Raw genomic sequence first — 19,397 nt, 5'->3', positions numbered from 1 at the left:
GCCGGAAGATGCCCGTCTCGTTATGACGTCAATGGCGGAGTGGCTTCGGAACAATTACAGTATACAATTTATTTACCTTCTAGTGGAACTGAACTTTCCGCATACTGTGGGCAACAACCTCGCTACGAAAATTTCTGTAGTTTTTGCAAGAACTGACGTTCCGCAGGGCATTCTGACGTAATATATGGGAAAACAAAACATGCGACTGCAGGGACGCTCACTTCCATATGTTTATTTCAGAACCGTCTTTAGAAATCTTTGGTATAGAGCTTATACATCACCAGCTCGAAGAAGTAAAAAAACGAAGTTAGCGCATACCCAAGGCTCATTCTGGAATCTATAGGAAGCGATACTTTCACGAAACGGTTAATGAAATGCTTTAAATTTTCCCAATTTCGTTTCTGCGTCTTTGACGCAAAGAAAACTCGCGTGCGTGCCTCCGTCCTCGCGGACCCTTGCTACGCAATTAGACGGACGCTGCGACTATGTAAAAAGCTCGCTGAGATTGGAATTGTTGAAGAATGCGTGGGATTGAGACCTAATGGTTAGAGCGTCAGGTTGCTTTGCCGGCGGAACGAGGTTCGAGGCTACCATCGGGTGCATAATTTGATATCAGTAAGGAATGAGCTATCCGACAACACAGTCACTGTCAGGACTCTTTAGAAGGGTTGACAAAGAGGTTTCACTTTACAAGAGAGCCGTTTGGACTACAGCTTGAAACTCTCATGACGAGTACTTGGGAGAGGTGTCACTCGATAATTTTCATCTAATGCTCATCGACCTCCCTCATACCTAGGATACTGAGACAATTAAATGTTATTGTTTTCTTGTTAACCTTCGTGGTAGCGTTTAGTCCTTCCTTTCAGTTTCCCTCACCGATGCGCTCTTCTCAGTTGTTTTTGTCCGGAAACAATATTTTGGCTTTGCCTAATTAAAATACGATACCTTATTTTTTTTCCATAGGGATGCTTGGTTGTGACAATTGTTAAACATGACGAGACACCACTGTCAGTTTCCTTGTGTTGTCATACCGTCTCCAGAGAGGAAGACAAAGAGTGAGGAAACGCAGAGAAATTAACCAGACGAAAGTCTTCGGTTTGCTGCCCTGCATGTGGCTTCGGAAAAGAGGATAAGCAGTAAGCAAGAAAGATAGAGAAAAGAACAAAAATGTAGCTGCTACAGGCGTCCACTGAGACACATGGAATATTTTCTATTCCCCATCACGCCATTGTGGTCTAGTGCGTGCGTAAACTTTCAGATCGCTTATTTACATCCACATATTTAGTTTTGTAAGTATGATGAGTCCATCCGACATGTAGTACATAAATGGTTGTCCTGATCGAAGGTCTGCTTTAAATGAAAGCTCAACTGTAGGTGAACTGCAAGCAGTTGAAAGAGGGCTCTCAGTTTCATCTATGTTCTCGCTCTTCAATTGTGTATTTGAGCATGGCGTTAGCATGCACGAGTTTGGTGAGTTCGTGGGTAACAAATTTTGTGCCGCAAGTACTCAAATGTGATACCTTGATATGATGAAATCGTTGAATATAATGCGGTCATCTACCAACAAGTACGCGTTACTTAAACCTACCTCACATTGATATTGATATAGATAATGTGTTGGGACTTACTGCTTGGGTACGAAGAACAGACGTGCGACGACTGCAGACCCAAAGTGTCTGTCCAGTCAAGGAGGCTTTCTTTCTTTTTTTCTATTTCTTTCTACGAGAAATATTTATCCAATAAGAGGATGCGTACCTGTGCAACAACTATATTCATAGCCGCGATGAATCTATTTTGTTTTAACATGCAAGTCGTCTGCTCCCTAATATAAACTCGCCATGTGATGCTGCAAATGTGGCCTGCTACAACACATCAACAAAACTAAACTATTTTCTGTGATTGCTATGAGGTCACAATGACGTCTGTGCCGTGCAGTTGCTTAACCCAACCGCGATTAGATGCTTAATTTACAGTGACGCATGCACAGACGTGACCAATTATTTTATGCTGTTACTGCCCTTGCGTTAAACCCCTCTCTTGCTTTCCGTCTCTGAGCAGCAGATCAAGAGCATTTTAGCTCACGCAGGCGTCCCCAACATTGCTTGCAAGTTCTCAGCAGCGTGATTGCCATTCGCTGATGCACTACGGAATCTCAATCATGCTATCCCAAATTTCCAGCCACAATTCCCGTGCCTGCTCCTTCAGTAGGGCTAATTAGATCGCACAAGGTCTGTCCCACTATTCGATTTAGACTGCCTACCACACCGGCAGCAGCGGCCCCAATAGATCCATAGCACGAAACAGGACTCATTGTCAATCTCATTGAGCGGCCTTAAATGCCTCTCAACGGGCCTTACCTGAAATTTTGTTTATAAGCTAAGACTTTAGGCCAATTAGAAGAGACACGCAAAAATAGCAAAACCACTGCAGTGCAGTTTCTGATGCGTTACCATTACTACCTTTAAAACTCGGGCGCGAATACCGTGAGACCATGACACATTATTTGCTGTTGTGCAGTTTTACAATGTGTGTCACGATCTGCGTTCCACACGGACATTTTCCCATGGCTGGAAATCCTGCAAAGTTTCGCTCATCCACAATGAGCCAGTGCGTGTAATAATGTTCATTTCTCCCTCTCTCTTCGATCGAGGTATTGTGGTACAATATGCACAATTAGTCTTCTCCCCACGTTGACAACGACCTCCGACAAGTGTCTTTGCACAGACTGAGTATTGGAACGTGTACTTCCTTACAACTAAGATTGTACATGCGAATAACGTGGCGACGATGTAAACGACCGAAGAAAAATATTTATCCAAAGGGTTCGAGCAAGTGCTGCTTCCGAAGTAGCCGCTATGAATGCCAAAGCTTCGGCCCAAGTTGTCTGTTTTGTGGTAAACATCAAGGTACACATCAGGTAACATTTCTCAATGGCATGGTGCCTACGTCTTCTGCTCGTTTTCTACTGGGGCTATATTAGCGCTGTCGATGTCGTATGCATGAAGCTCAGTTAGGGGTGAAAGAGCATGATCGCCTAAGTTCAAAGAAGGCGTAAGTGAGAGAGAGAAGAAAAGCATATATACAAAGGCCGTGAGGCTTAGCACAGGTAGTTATAGTTTGCTACCCTGCATGGGGTAGGGTAAAGCGAAAGAAGAGAAAGGAGCAATATAGCAACTGTAGCAGGCAGCCTTCTCAGTCTATTGTGTAGGTCCGTGGACTTCAGGAATTTAAGCAACGTACATAACACCTTTCTAAGCGGACTTCCTCTGGGAGCGCGACCTAGGGCTTTCTTTTATGATAGTGGACTACTTACTGCCCAGTATATCAAGGACTTCGCGCATCACTTGCGTCTCGCCAATATCGTACGAGCTTAATTGAAGAAGGTGCCCGCCCAGAAGACGTGTGCCTGGCTGTGATAATTTTAGTTTCACTATTCTGAACATGAGGAACATGACGACTTGCTACTTCATTAGTTTGCTCGCGTTTTATTTGCCACGTTTTGTTTTTGGAATAATCTTACCTTGGGAAAAACGCCCATTATATGTATAAGCATTTTGGATTGAGCAGCTCCCGCCAATAGCATGTGCTATGCATTGGAGGCAAAAGAAGACGAAGAAGAAAATGGAAGCCGCTGTAGCGCATCCCGTTGCTGTTCCCGCGGGCCGACGAAATGGCATTGCTAGGAGGTCCGCCGAACAACCTCACAACCAGAACGCTCTACAGGACGGCAATGTAATTGCCGTCCTGCCGACGAAACCTGGCCCGGAACCCGCCAGGCAAGCGTCCACGGCGGGGAAGAACCAGGACGGCAGCGCGGTGAAACCAGACACCGCTCCTGGTAGCGCCGAACAGCCAGCTCCTGTTAGCAGTCCACATCAACCTCCCGACATCGCCGGTAATGACATATCCATTGCTTCCTAGCCTTACTCCTCGATTAATGTTTTGCTTAGTCGGAAACTCGCCGTCAGATGAAGTTTGGTGGGAAATTAAGAGTGTGAAACGTATAATATAACATGTTAACAACAAACACACTTGGGCGAAGATTAACGGCGACATCTCGCGATACCATAAAGATTTCAACATTTACCGACACTCTCATTCTCTTACCCATGAAACAAATTACAAACGCGTAAGTGTATAGGACAGTGTGTGACTATATTGAATGTTTTCATGTACAGTTACTGGGAACAATGATCAAGTACGACAGTGAACTTATGCTTATGTGCTTAGTTGCTTATGGCATTTTAATGATTCGTCATCGCTCCTTATGCTCCTCTACTTTCCTATTTTCCATTTCCCCTTCTGCCCAGTGTAGAGTAGTAGACCGAATGCACGCTCCTCCGGCGAGCTTCTCTGACTTTCTTGTAGAGCGCAGCGCCTAGGCGCCCCTTCCTGGGTTGAGCGTCGGCGTCAGCGTTCGTGTAACCGCGCGAACGCGCGCGTGCCACAGCTCGCTCGTTCGTCCTCGTCTTCGTCCACAGCTGGCTTTGATATACTGCCCCTCCTTCTGCGAAGGCGCTCACGGCACTCACCCACTGCCAGTAGGCGCGGTGATTTTGGTCTCAAGTTCTATGCCTCAATTTATCGTGAAATGAAAACACGTATAAAGCTGCGCTCAAATTTCGCATTAGGGAGCATCGTAATTGTTGGACACTTCTTTCTATTACAATCTCTTCTTTCTCAACACTTATTCCATTCCAGCATCCGCAAAGAAGCAATATATTCTGTAAGGAGAATTCCCAACTTTAAATCGAATCCTTGACACCGTGTGCTGCTCGGCCGCCTCCATATGACGTCTGAAGTGTCTCGGTGTTAGGTTATCACTTGTACGCGGAGTGACCGGTAAAGTTAATGCTGCACGGAGCATCCGAGGCCAAATGTGCAAAATGAGTGTGAAAATACGAGTCGAAAGCCCGTAGCGACACGTTGCACATCGATCGACCGAGATCAACGCATAGCGCTGCACGACGCTACCTGCGCAGAAATGTCAAGTTTCTTTCACGAATAACGCGTAATATAAGGCATTCCCAGCGTCTAACTTAGTCTACGTTCCTCTACAGACAGCTTGCGCATAACGGCACTTCTTTCCAGGTTTGACATCGCGGACAATCCCTTTACCAAAATTTTGTTGGCGTAGTCAGCACGCGCTGCGTTTTCCCAAGCGTTTGCTTCCAGGCCACCAACCGAGCAATAAGACTAACGAAACTGCTATTTTCCAGTCTAACATAACCTCCCATAGGCCGATTTAATAGGACTGCAAGATAAATGAAAGCAATTCGAAACTTTCCTCTGCTCTTCGCAATGCACTGCCAGGTCGGCTTTAAGCCTTAGATCAGTTAGCTGGCACTTCCCTAGCACTACGAGCAGCCATAATCAACTCTCCTGCGTTACAGGTCATGGCAAGCCTGCAGCGATTCGGATGTGATGCAGTTGCCGCTCCTGCCCCAACCCGAGGCCCCATAAATTTATTAATCCTCTAGGAACTCAATTCAGCCGTGAAGCTGCGTAGAAAATCGTGTGCAACAAATCGCGTTCTCTTTTCAACAAGACGACGGAAAAAAATGAAATTGCTGAAAACGTGTGAAGGTGCGTTTTATATCGACATTATATCACTAAGTCCTGCTGTCCCGAGGGAAAGCTGTTAGGCTACACTGTCTTTCTTTGGTATTGTTTGATTTTCAATAACGAGTTTCCTACTAGCCCCAAATAAACGTTAGGGCAAATATTCCTAATAGGTACACCATTAACGGGGAACATCTAGCCCTCAATGCAAGAAACGCGCATGATAACTATTGCTTCAGACGGAACCTCAGTGAAATCGAGGTCATAAATCAACGAGGGTAATTACGCAGCCCTTCTCACTTGCCAGGAAGGGTCACGCTTTTATTAATCAAATGAGGGATGGTTGAGCCCTGACTGCGTGGCTATCGTTTTTTTTTTTTTCACGAGCTGCTTCTAGGATTCCGCACGATGTCGCTTATTGCGCTTTCTCATAGATTGTGCATTTACCGTGCTTACAATAACTCGTACCATTCTTTGACAACCTTCCGGGACTTCGCTGACCGTGGCGGCTGCTAAGTGCTCCCGTGTGGTTTTGGCGAATCTGCTCACACACAGAAAATGAAAGTTATGCCGATCTAACGTATACATCGGAACCCATGTCAAGCGAAGCTTTTCTGAAGCGCTTATCTTGAGCTGAATGGCTCTCGTCCGCGCGTCCGACATGGTGCCACCCGCGTGCCAATCGTCTGAAAAAGTGACTTGGCGTTGGCACGACACAAGTACGCGAAAGAAGTGCTCGAGAGAAGTGCTGTTGCGCTGAGAAACGGCAGTCCGATCTCCCTAGCGGACACTAATTAGTCTATTTTCTCCGTGTAAGCCACACGGCAAAAAAAGGAATTGCAGCGTCCAGCAAAATCTGGAGAGGGGGCGAGGGGTCCGCTACAGGAAAGCGTTCACTAAATGAATTACATGTCCGATGGTAGGATTCAATCTCAAATCTCTCAGCACGCGAATCAATAGACTAACCACTAGGGCAGATTCGCGGGCATACCTTCCCTCGTGCTTGAGACAATTGGTTAGTGCGTGGTGTCAGGTGGCACGTGCGAGTGCGCGTACAGCGTGCGCCAGGCACGTACGCAGGATTTTTTTTTCGGGGGGGGCCCAACCCAAGGTAACTTTTCTGTGCAAATGAGGGGGGGGGGGGCTACCTTTACTAGTTTTATATATGAATAGCGCCCAGCATTCGCCATAAAAACGCGTAAACCCACAAAAGAGAAATGAAATAAGGTGTATTTTACAGGTACGCGTGTGCGATACGCCTCTCCCTTACTTGGCAAACAAAGAACCAAGTCAAATGCACTCGCGCAGGAAAGAAGCGCAGGAATAAAACTGCCAAGAACAAGTACAGAAGCGAACGTGTAACATAAATGTTGCTTTAGTAGACTAGAACTTTAAGAAACAGCAGCTGACAACAAAGGCACACGGACTGCGCGGAGTTGTGTTACTCCGCCAGTCAATCACAGAAACAAACAAAATCGTTGTCATGCGGCCTTTTCAAAATGGCGTCGTACTTGATACCTCCGGAGCGTCTGCTATTCTTCAAGAGTCTTTTCATCGGCGGTAGCAATGAGGTGTGTAACAGACATGGACAAAATGTATGGAATCTGAGCATTTCACTCTTCAAAATTGGCTGTGCAGTTCATTTCACTGCTGAACCCGTTTTACTCATGAAACTTCACTGCCAACTGAAGTGAAACTTCACAGCGAATAGTTGTAGCGAAGCGAGCATGTTATTGCATTTCAATAATGAATTAGGCATTCGCAATTCCGTTATAATAGGCGAGGGTAAAGGTACAAAATTACGCGCTAATAATTTTATTTTTATGGTTACCGCCTTATTTGGTTAACAGAAAAGGTTTGAAGTACGAATTATTTGCAGCCTCGCGGAGGAGCAGTGGCTGGCGGTTATGAGGGCGTGGGCGGCGCTTCATTGCAGACTTAAGTGGAAGGTTTAGCTCGGGTGCTCCTATCTAAATATATGTAATGTAAAAGGAGAATTCGTTTTTCTCAGCAACCACTGCGCCAAATTTGACAAGCTTTGTTGCATTTAAAAGAAAAACTTAAACTCCAGTGACCGTTGGCTTCGAATTTTTCCTTTAGGTTGTCAATGTTTTATTAAAGATTCGCAAAAATCGGAAATTGTCGGAAAACGAGACTATCAAGTTTGCAACTCTGTCTTTCGGCAACGAGAAATGATATCACAATTCTGTAAATTGCACCTAATAGTAGATCTAAAGCGTACAAAATTGATATGTTACACATGAATCTAAAAAAAATTTAGTAATATGGAAATACAGCTTTTGCAGAACCCTTGTAAATACCGTAACAAATTCACATAATATATAAAATAAAATTTTTCCGCTTTGAATGGTCTAATGGATGCCGTTTACAGAACTGCGATATCTGTTCTTGATGCAGAGCTATGGATTTGTAAACTTCTTGCTTCTATTTTTTTCAAGCTGTCGAATATTTGAAAATCTTTTTTAACAAAATTCAGGCCCTAAATCGAAATTCCGCTTCCAACAGTCACTATAGTTTAGCTATCTCTCTCAAATGCAACAAACTTTATTAAAATCGGTCCAGGGGCTATCTCAGAAAAACGTTTTTTTGCATTTTACACTGTATTTGAATAGGCCGCGTCGGAGTTGGGCCCGAGCTAAAGCTTCCTCTTAAGTTGTATCCGACTATAGTAGCGCTTTTTGAATTAGGTCTGGAAGAAATATACAGAAATATATATTTGCGGAACAATCTCAGTTGTTTTGGATCCCTTGTTTACGGCTCTAACAAGTGCCACAACCGACTCGTATTGTTATTTGGGAAGCTACGTAACGATGCGTGCCCGCGAGCCGCGTACAACCGCGTATGGCGCAGGAAGCTGCAATTCTACACGTACTGCGCCCACCGCGGAAGGTTAGAAAAGTATCTACATAAGCACAGCAGAGAAATGGCAACGTTAAGCGGCTCGAATGATAACTGTAGAAGCGTCATTCAGAACACATGGAATTGTCCTCCACTTCCGGCGGCGTTTTCTCTACTTCCTTTTTGAATAAAAAGATGTTGATCCATAAATAGTTTCATAAACAGTGGTTACAATCGTTAATTTTCGCTTTTCCTTCCTGTTTGGTTGTTGCCTTGGCTCTCTCCCTTAGGAGATCGCTTAAATTCTCAAATCCTTGCGAGTATTGTTTCCAGTTGGCAATTTTGCATGAAAAGAGCTGTCGAATTAGGGAAAAACCCGACAAATTAACGGGTGACTGTCATATTGGCTATGAGTTTAATGGTTATTGCAGGGATTGATGATAAATGCTGTCTCGCATCATATTATTTTCCACCTTATCTAATCCATATCACGGGTATGTTGTTCCGAGGATCTGTCAGCGTCGCGGCGAGCCGTCACTCGAGGAAATAATGGAACAACAAGAAAAGTTAAAGGCAATTGATATTTTTTCTGGCCGCAACTCGCTCCACGTGCACGCAGACCAGCTGACCACGAACTGAATGCCTTTCCTGGCCTCTGGATCAGTCTAAACGAGGAAGGTTGAATATACGATGCAACAACGATGGGCGTGACATTTGAATAGACGGGGACAACTAAATACCTCTCGAGTTAATCGCGCGAGCACCGAATTGATGAGGAAACTGGCCATTACATCCCAGGAGACGCCGATAACTGCCGCCATCCAAAAGCAGTGAGAAAGGCAGCAAAATGTTGACCAACGAATAGCTGTCAAGCCTCAACATTGATTAGGCGGCGCATTACGAATGTGTGTGCGAAATGGTGGCGTGGGCGGGGAGGGGGGGGTATGCATCTTAATTTCGGGGGGGGCCCGGGCCCCCCCGAGCCCCCCCTTGGGTACGTGCCTGGCGTGCGCCATTTTCTGTTAGGCGAAAGGCACGGGCAATAAAGCGTCGAATAAGGTCAGCTTAACCAGTGTTTTTTCGCGTCGTACGTCTCTGTGCATGCATACACCTCTCTCCTCACTTCTCCCGCCGACAAACCTCAAACGTGACCTTCGTTCTCGGGACATCGCTGCGTCCCCTACCTTGCGCAGTGTGTACTCACATGAATCGATGTGGGCGTTACCCTCATAAAGCTTGCGCACGGTGTGCTGCATGATGATGATGATGATGACTTTATTGTTCCGCCAGATAAGAATCTTCCCTTCCCCGTCTCCGCCACACAGGCTTATGGGACGGGGCCCGGGACCTCCACGATTAGTGGCAAGCAAAGAGGTCTTCCCTCTTCGCTGCTTCTTCCGCCAGGCGGATGGCTTGTTGCTGTGGGGTAGGGTCCTCGCTCCACAGCAGGGCTTCCCAGGCCTCTCTACAATTTGTATTTGCTTTAGCCCCTGGGGAGCTAGCGCATTCCCAGATTATGTCGCCGAGGGTCCCTCTCGCCCCACAGGGCTCGCACTTATCGTTTTGTCTATCTTCTATCCGAACATGATATGCTCAGACTGGGTTTACAAAGTTCCCAGCTTGCAGGCGCCGCCGTGCGACTGCCTCCCCATTGTTTAGACTTTTATCCGGTGGCGGCACCTGGCTCCGGCGTAACTGATAATAGAGACTTTTAGAGCGCAGCTCTTTGGCGTCCGTTCCTGGGTTTCGCGTCGTCGTCGGCGTTGTCGTCGGCCTCGTAACCAGCTCCGCCCCCCTTTCATCCCCCCAGCGCTAGCAGCGACCGACTGATACCGCTGGATGCCGCTGACGCCGCTAGAGAGTCAAGATAACGTGACTGCATAGAACACCGTCGCCGCCATGCAGAAAGAGGAGGAAAGGGTCCCCCCCCCCCCTGTTCTTGTGTGGCGGATAGGGTGCTCTTCAGTTGCCGACGCGCCGATTATTTCACGTAGGCCCCGGCACGTCGACGAATACGTGACCACCTTCCCACGGCTAGACCTGGTTCTTAGCGCTGCGGAAGCGAGGGTATCATATTGTTTGTATCGGCATCGGCGGCGTTGTCCCTGAAACCAACTCCGCAGCTGGGGTTGACTCACTATCGGCGTCAGCGGCATCAGTCAGTCGCTGCTATCTCTTCCCTCCTCCCTTTATCGTGTTGTCCGCTTGCTGCGCGCGCTTCTGCCCCCATCATTTGCCGCTGGGTGTACACGCCGCCCCCCTCCCCCCTCTTCCTGCGAGTCTCCGGTTGTCAAAGCGCCGGCTCGAACTTAATTCCTTTCTTCGCTCCTCCTCCAATGCAACCCCTGTGCGGTGGCAATCAGAGAGCCAGATCGGTGGCGGCGGATCTGTATATGTGCACCGCCCGAGCCGAAATTGCCGCTGCCGTTCGCCCTGTGCGGTGGCAATCAGAGAGCCAGATCGGTGGCGGCGGATCTGTATATGTGCACCGCCCGAGCCGAAATTGCCGCTGCCGTTCGCCACTGCGAAATTATCTGCCAGTTCTTTCTGAGCCATGAGCGAGACGACCGATGGAAGTCCTCCGTCTGCTGCTGCTGTCCCACGGCTGTGACAACCTCGCGAGGCACTTGTATAGATCTCGTCTTTGAGAATCAAGCATTGGTGTACCAAGTCGAACATATATCAGTCTATTTCTCCGACCACAAAGCTTCCTTCATGACTGTCAAGAACTGTTAGTGGAGTCTTTGTTAAAGGAATACGTGTGAAAAATAAAAAAAAAATTCTGTGATAGCGCATACATGTGTTGCTCGATTTCGTTGCCTCAATCTATCGAAAAGGTGAAACAGCTTATTTGCTGCGCTCAAATTTCGCATTAGGAAGTAACGTAATCGTCGGTAATTTTTAGCTTGTCCGCTATTCCGGTAAAAGGTAGCGGTTTGGGCGGATTGCGGATTGGCGGGGGCGTAAACGTGAGCGGCCAGAGCGGTGCAGCCGCCTGGTGGCGTAGAGTTCAACCAGACAAACACAGAGCTAAAACTGCGGTAACCCACCATATCCTGCTTCGCTACTCGTGCAAATTTTTGGCAGCGGCATAATTGTGAACGCGATTACGCCACTGTCGAAAATTTACACCAGCAGCTAAGCGGAATATAGTAATTAGCTTTGTGTTTGTGTGGTTGAGCTTTGCGCCACAAGCTGGCGCCACCAATCTGGCCGCTCACCTTTACGCCCTCGCTAAACCGGCAAACCGCCCGCGCTTGCCGGATAACGGACACGCTAAAGGTCTCTAATATTCGACAATATCCGTATAATTTAGCAGACGCTCGTCCATGTTCCGGCAGTCGGGCGGCTCCACAGCTACCCTGAAGCAGATAGCTCGGGCTAACTCGCGGGCCACCTCGTTGCCAGGAACGGACATTTGTGCGGGGTCCCAAATTAAGCTAATATTTATGTTTAGCCGTCTACAGGCCCAAACCCTTGCCACTTCCGGAGAGATCCTACCCTTTCCAGAATATCAGATGGCCGTTTTGCTATCGCTAATTATGAAATTGGCTTCCGTTCCAGCGCAAGCGAGCGCTATCGCAACTTCTTCAGCCATTACTGTATTGCGGCTTCTAATGGTGCGGGCCTCTACGGGGGAACCTCTGCCGTTGACCACCGAGACGGCCGACGCACCCGACTTGCCACTTTCCGCGTCCACGTACGTAACCGACTTGCCGTCCGTCGAATCGAAGCGTTTGATTAGTGCTTCTGCTCTCTTTTTCCTCCTCTCCGTGTTGTATATGGGATGCATGTTACGAGGGAGGGGGTAAATTTTCTCGGCAGTCCTGCGGGTTTTTTCACTTGTCTCGTAGTCCCCTATCTGTTTACAGGCCTACCATTTCGAGGATAGCTCTGCCCGTGGTCGTATACGGCTTAACCTTTTGAGCTGCGAAATTCAGACAGCCTCCACTATTTCGTCCCTGGTATTTTGCACTCCCATAGAGAGGAGCGTATCTTTGGAGCTGCTAATTGGTCAGCCAAAAGGCCTCTTTATGCACCGTTGAATGAGCGAGTTGAGTTTCCTCCTCTCCTCCTACCTGATGTTTAAGAAAGGCGTGGCATAGCACACGCGGCTTAATATATATGCTTCGGTTAGTTTAAGCAGGCTTCTTTCCTTCAGGCCTTGTCTTTCAGCGCGACCCTTCTAAATATGCCAAGGGCTTGCGTGGCAAATCCCTCTAGCTTTTCGACTGCTCCATCATTGTCCTTTCTCTTGAATGAATAACCGTGAGATTCTCATTTGATTTACGTTTCGGACTGGTTTCCCCCGTGCTTCAATGTCAAATTCCCAGCTGCGCTTGCATCGGAGCTACTTTGGGTTATAGACGAATAATTCCGACTTTTGCGCAGAGCATGAGAGACCTCTACTGGTACCATCGTCCACGACAGTGTCCACCGCCGCTTGCAGACGCTCCTCTATGCTCGCATCTCTCCGTTGGTTGGTCCAGAGGGTGATGTCACCCACATAAATACTGAAATTGAGCCCCTCTATGCTTCTCAGAGCGTCGGGGAGGCTCCGCATCGCCACATTGAAGAGGAAAGGGGAGAGAACCGAGTCCTGCGGCATGTCCCTGCTCCCTAACCCCCCCTTTAGTGTGGAACATTCAATGTCTGGGAACGTCATTCAGGCAGTTCTGTGGGACAAAAAGTCCTTAATGTAGTCGTATGTTCGCGCGCCTACCCCGATTTCTTGGAGACCGTGGAGGATCGCTTCCTTTTAAGATTATCATTATCATTAACATTAACATCATCGATAGCCTAAACATTGCGTGGCGTTCAAGTTGTGACCTGCGCGCTGCATGAACATTGCATCACATTACACGTTGCATAAGCTGATTGAAATTGAAATTGATTTTATTCATTATAGATTACAGGTTATGAAATAAAATAATATACGGAAGGAGGTCCCATAGTCAATGACTGTATCGGCACCTCCTGTTATTTATAAATATGCGTTTTCTAAAGCAACGAATAGAAGTATAATAAAATCATATATAAGCAAATATGGAAGAAAGTAAGTACTGGAGAATGCAAAACAAGATTAGGAGTTATAGTTACAAGAAATCTAACGAAAGAAATTATACAATTGCAAGGGGCAAAGGAAGCAAAACTAAATGAACGAAGCGAATTTAACAGTAATGGACAAAACATCTTACCCAAACATGCAATACAAAAAAATAGAATTTCAAATATACATGACCATAAATGCAACAATAGAAACAATAACAAAAAAAAAACTTCGAAATACACATGACTATTAATAAAGAAGAAAGGTATCAGAACAGAGGAGTACTTGAAGTAATAAGAGGGAAGCAAAAAAAAAGAAAAAAAGAAAGGAAAAGAATAGTAAATATTAAATAAATAAAATATATAATAAAATAAATAAAATTAAATTAAATATTAAATATATTAAAATTAAATGCATGCACCGCGTTTACTTTTAAAGTATATAATTGTTCGCTTTACGAAAACTTCATTTCCCATAGAGTCAAACATGTGCTAATCTAGTAATATACCTACCATCACTTTTTCTTTTAGCGTCCATATGTGGTTTCCAGGAGAAGGCATCGAAGTACAGACTTCTGTGGAATGAGTAGCCGGAAGAGTGTAGGTTCGAGCTGACGTATACTACAATCGCCGTGTGTTTCCTCAACGTAGATGTGTTCTTTGAATACTTTTGTTTCTCCGAAACATTGTTTCCATTGTTTGCAGCACTAAACTCCCAATTCGGCATTTTTCTGTGCTATCTACCATCTTTTCTCGTGTTTGCTATTCCTGTAGTCCCTCCCTCATGCAACGTGCAAAATTCTGGAACCTGTGAGGTAAATCTATAACTTTCTTTTTAATTCGTATCACTCAATTGCTTAATAATTGCATGCTTACCCTGATTCGTCTAAGAGAATCCACGTACCACAAACGTGGCAAACAACGGACGGAAAACCACTTGGTGGTGTGATGCAATTCGTAAATCGGCAGACATAGAATTGAGTCAGCTGACACAAGACAGTGATATCACAGGAGCAGACACAAAATAGTGGACATATTACGGACGTAGTGAAGTACAGAAATTTGTTTGGCCCGGCAGGGCACATAAAATTAAGGAAATAGAATAATGATGATGATGGATGTTTCTCTACCGTCCTTTTACTTCTGTTTGCTTTTGTGTGCTTTTGCTTATATAATAGACAGGGCAGTTATAAACACGGCCCCCAAGGCTGCAGCAGCGCTTACGCCTAAAGCGGTAGGCTCCATACCTGCAGGCGGTCAGCTTGAGGGTACGAAATCACAACAGCCCTGTGCCATCGACGAGCGGGAGTCAGCCTCGGAACACGCCTGGATGAACTGCGCGGTCCTGTACCTCGTCGTAATTGTGATCGTCGGAAGCCTGATGGTGGCCTACATGCTACGTCAGCGATTCGCCAAGCCCAGCGACGACAACTCGACCGTGTCCCCACTGTTCGCCGTCTACGAGCAAGTAACGGTAGAGGCAGCCACGCCTGACAATGAGGGTGTACTCGACGGGGCGGCAGACGAAGCTGCAAGCTCGACCTCCGAACAGCGAGATGCAACAATTCCTGGGGCCCAGACATTCGCCCAAGGCAACCAGCTGGCGTTGACCGACGTTAACAGCGCGGCAGAGGCGTGGACTTCGCATGGGACTGATACGGAGCCGTTCACCCGGCAGGAATAGTGTTGTTGTGTGGCGTGGTTAAGATTACTTTCTTTAATATATTGATATGACACGCTCACATGATGTTAACATTGTTACTGAAATTTACTTCGCCCGCGTTTCCGCGCTGAAGAAGCTTTCAGTTTTTTTACCGGCGTTTTTTTTTTCTATTATTACAAATTACCATGCCGCTGTTACTCTGACTGTCGTGCTGTAGATGAAGGCCTAGCTTGGTCACTTGAATGTATTGTCTCTCAGATTTGTCCCACCACAGCCCATTTCTTCAGCACAAACTCCTAGTGGTTTGTAAAAAAAAGCACTAAAGGAAGAAATATCGCGTCCATGTGAGATTCTTTACACGCTGTTGACAAATGGCCGGGGAATGTCGCCAACACTGTCTCCGGCGCCTGTTTTCACGATCAGCTATTGAAAGAGCGACTGAATGCTGTTTACTGATCGCATGGAACTCTGACGGCATACACTTAAGCAAAAAAAGTGAGTCACATTTAAAAGAGCGACAAAAGCAACTTGATGTCACGGTGTTCCTGATTAGAGGAATATTCTAGAGCTTGATGACAGCAGCTAAAGATGGCAGGAGGTAATGAAACGAGTGTGCGGGAAAAACCGGATTAGTAGCTTGTATTCCTGTTTTCTTTTTCACAGAAATTCATCGCCCGCGCACAACAGCTGAGCTTGGTTACGCATTACGTATTTCTCGTTACCAGATGTCTGGGCACTAAGTAATCGAGTTCAATTTTCCTGTTTAACTCATCAATAATGGACATCCCTACGCAACTGTGTTTGGTCGATTGTTTTTTACCGGCCTTCTGCGAAGACATTCCAGACGTTTCATACTAAGTACGGAAAAAGCGGCTGCTCTCAGTAAAAACTCGAGTAGGACTTTTGACGTCGTTATTGTTGCAAAAGTGCGAGCGCTCCTGCCGCCCTTTGAAAAGAAATTGCGCGTATACATGACACCGTATGGCGGGAATCGCTATCTGTAAAGGCCGCTTCTTGCATGGCTCTAGTGGAGTCACAAATGGTCGTCTGCATTTTTTTGATGGTGTATGAAATCATTTAGCGTTGTGCTGTCGTCTTTGCGCTGTTGTAAGATCAGTGAAAGCCCGTCCCGAATGCTCGATATGTTATTCCAGCACCCTCCACTCGCGACAATATCATCAATTTTATTAACGCTTCGTTTCTAGAGAACATCTCAAAGAACAAGTTACATTTATTTTAAACAAACGAAGCGAATACCGCGCTTCAGTCGCTTCTCACGGTGTTTTATTAACTCTGCAATCTGTTATACCACAAAACATGAACCGGGTGGTGTGAACGTCAATCAGCAGTAGAAAAATGAAAAGAGTCGTAAGCACGTACGCACTAATATCATATCGCGTCGTACACATTATATTACGATAACAGCATTATGATAATGGCGATAATTGCATCACTCTAGCTTATCACCTACGCAACCAGAGGTCTTATTTTAAGTGGTCCTGGTGCCACTACGGTGAATTATTTTCAATTAAACCGTGGGCTTTGCTACTCTGATTCCCTGCTCCGAAAGGAAAGTTAAAATTTGGTATTTACCGAACATCATCTGTGACACGGCAGTCTCAAGACAGAGAACGTCATAATGATTTGAAAGGCACCTACTATAATTTCGTTTCCCTCTTCATTGTGACTTTGCTAGCGCAATGCAAGCGGCCGCTATTACCTCAAATAAAGCAACCTAATGATTTTAGCTCCTCAAAAATTTAAAGCTTTGTCGCATCGCTTCCGTACGTGTAACCGTGCAAGAGCGATAAAAATAATCTCGTTTGAGCAAGCTGATGATCCTACTAACGTATCGCCACTCACAGGGGCTTAGCTTATCTAAATGAACTTTTTGAACATCACAGCGAATCAAAAAAGAAAAGGAAAATGAGATATAGAGCGCGCATTATTTGGTGATGTAGAGTGCGCCTTAACTTGCTACTTTACCTTACTTCTGAAGGAATACAGATCTTTCTTACTAGTGCAAGATCTGCACAGAATGCCGTAATGCTTAACTGGCGCTACGATTATTATCAACAGAGCAGGCGGAACGCAAGCGAAACATACACAAAAAAAATTGGCAGAGGCTTAGCTTGGCTAAGCATAGTGGATTGCGAAAGGAATCTTCTGTTCAGGTTGTAGAGTTCCATAGTGCTCATCGAACGTGTAGATGCAGTCTTGTCGCCATTTAAAGCATCCATAAGGCTTGCTGTCGAACGATCAGGTGTCGCCAAAGTCGCGTCAGCATTTAGGGCATGCATGATACTTGTAGATGCACCCAGATCAAGAGATGTTGAACGCATTCGCCTGGCTGCATAATATGCACGCCGTTTAGCTAAACGTTGTTCCCGCTCTTCATCCGTTTCTTCCGCACGCCGCCGCTTCTTAGCTGCAGCACATCGTTGCAGCTTCACCTTATACACATCATCCGACATGCCGTGGAGGATTCGCTGGGACGACTGCGACGAGCCGAGTTGGGGGGCCGCTCAGGCCCCGCACACTCTCAAGTTCAACAAACGGCCACAGAGGGCGAAAAATCAATCGTGGCACGTTTCAGCGTAAGCGCGCGAGTGGAGCTACTGTAATTTGGTCGCATTCTTTAATTTGTGCTTTCTCTGCCAGGGGCGCTGAACATGCTGAATTTTTTACTTTACACAAACCATTGACATAACCAATCGAGGTGTCTAAGGATGTTTTTTACCTCAGGCAAATAGGCAGTTGATTTTTTTTTAATTGGATTGTTGAAGCTGCTTTTTAGTCATAGCGTCAAGGTTTTTGTACTTGATTAACCACCGACAGCCTATTGGTATTGATGTGTTTCCTGGCCGTTGGCGTTCGAATACTACGGCGGTACAACATTTTCAAAAAGCATGCTGGTTTCGTCTGCGAGTCATTACACAGACTTGCTATAAAGAGGTCTACTCTTGGCAAAAAATAGTGCCTCATATTGTTTAGGCGTTGATTATCATAATGAATGCGGCGGAGGTTGAGGGAGTACGCTTGAAGGTACGTTTTTATGCCGTTGATCTCCATAACACCGTAAGTACGCAAACCGATGTCACAGAACACCCGATGCATCATTGTGTGTTCTCCGTCATCGCTTGTTTGCTGCACGCCTACTAATCCTTCATTTGTTCTTCAAGTGTTGTATCCTCCTTTTGTCCTTGTTCTCTTGTGCTTCACTTAGAGTATGTCGTTCCGTCAGCTGTAATGCGCATTTGCGAAACCAATACATGTTTGATAAGACGCAGTGGTTATCATAATTTCACTGCACATGTATTAAGCTGGCACATATGGTTCAGATACAGATATCTGTATGCGGACTTGCACGACGTTGATGCGGAGATTAGAATAATTATTACACCCGTAAAGAAGAGGCAGCTGACGGCCGTAAGCAGTTGCGTTCTTTCCGCCAAACTACCCGGCCTGGTAGTGCTGTAAAGATGCTGTATAAAAGTGACACGCGGTGACAGGGAAATTATTATGCTTAGCAGCCGACCGTACGTTTCGTAGCTTAGGTCTTCTTTCTTGTGCGTTTGTGCTACCCTTATTAATGAGCCATTTCTTGACTATGTTCTTGACTATGTAACCGCGTTTGTGTGGATGCGTAGACGTGTGCTTTTTGTTGTGCTTGTAAAATGCAAATAAAATATTTTCAGGCTTACTCAATATTTGGTGTCGTGTGCGTTTATTCCAGTCGAGGCCATCGTGCCGCCTGGAAACCGTATTCTGTCAGTAGCCCTACACGAAATTCAACAGCTGGAGCGCGGCGGCACAACTCGGGGTAACGGCGGCGTAATAAACGAAAAACCGCTCGGGATGCCCTTAAAAGTCAGTTCAGAGTGTGCCTTAACTCGATATGACTCAGCGCTACATATATGTATATATGTAGGCGCTACGTTTGCCACACCGTTCTAGAACACTGTACCACACAGCAACCAAACTGGCGGGGGCACGATAGAGGCGCAGCAGCCAGAAACCCAGTAAAGCCACAGAACACCTGCGGCCATACTGTACAAAACCCCGTTTCCGTTTCCTGTTGTACAGCGCCACCTGTGGTCGCATACTTTAGTTCACGACGCCACCGCTACGCTTATTTTCGTTGCACTGTGAAAGGTACAGTTTCCCTTCTCTAAGTTTGTATAGGTGTTCTGTGGGCCGCTTTTCCACAGCTGGCATGACGTCACGTAGAGCGAGCGCCTCCCCCACGGTAGCGGCGCGTGGA

At 46.2% G+C, this 19,397-nt stretch overlaps 1 long non-coding RNA gene across 1 annotated transcript; it reads left to right on the top strand.

Annotated features, from left to right (window-relative positions):
- Positions 1 to 3,547: 3,547 nt before the first annotated feature.
- Positions 3,548 to 15,481, top strand: LOC129387398 (uncharacterized). The gene is made up of 2 exons (XR_011892613.1): positions 3,548 to 3,895; positions 14,724 to 15,481. It is a non-coding gene; the product is annotated as an uncharacterized lncRNA (long non-coding RNA).
- The last annotated feature ends 3,916 nt before the right edge of the window (positions 15,482 to 19,397 follow it).

Source organism: Dermacentor andersoni, chromosome 2 (assembly GCF_023375885.2).
Source record: "Dermacentor andersoni chromosome 2, qqDerAnde1_hic_scaffold, whole genome shotgun sequence".
Taxonomy (NCBI): domain Eukaryota; kingdom Metazoa; phylum Arthropoda; class Arachnida; order Ixodida; family Ixodidae; genus Dermacentor; species Dermacentor andersoni.
The sequence above is the reverse complement of the archived record's forward strand: the minus strand, read 5'-3'. Positions and strand labels throughout refer to the sequence as shown.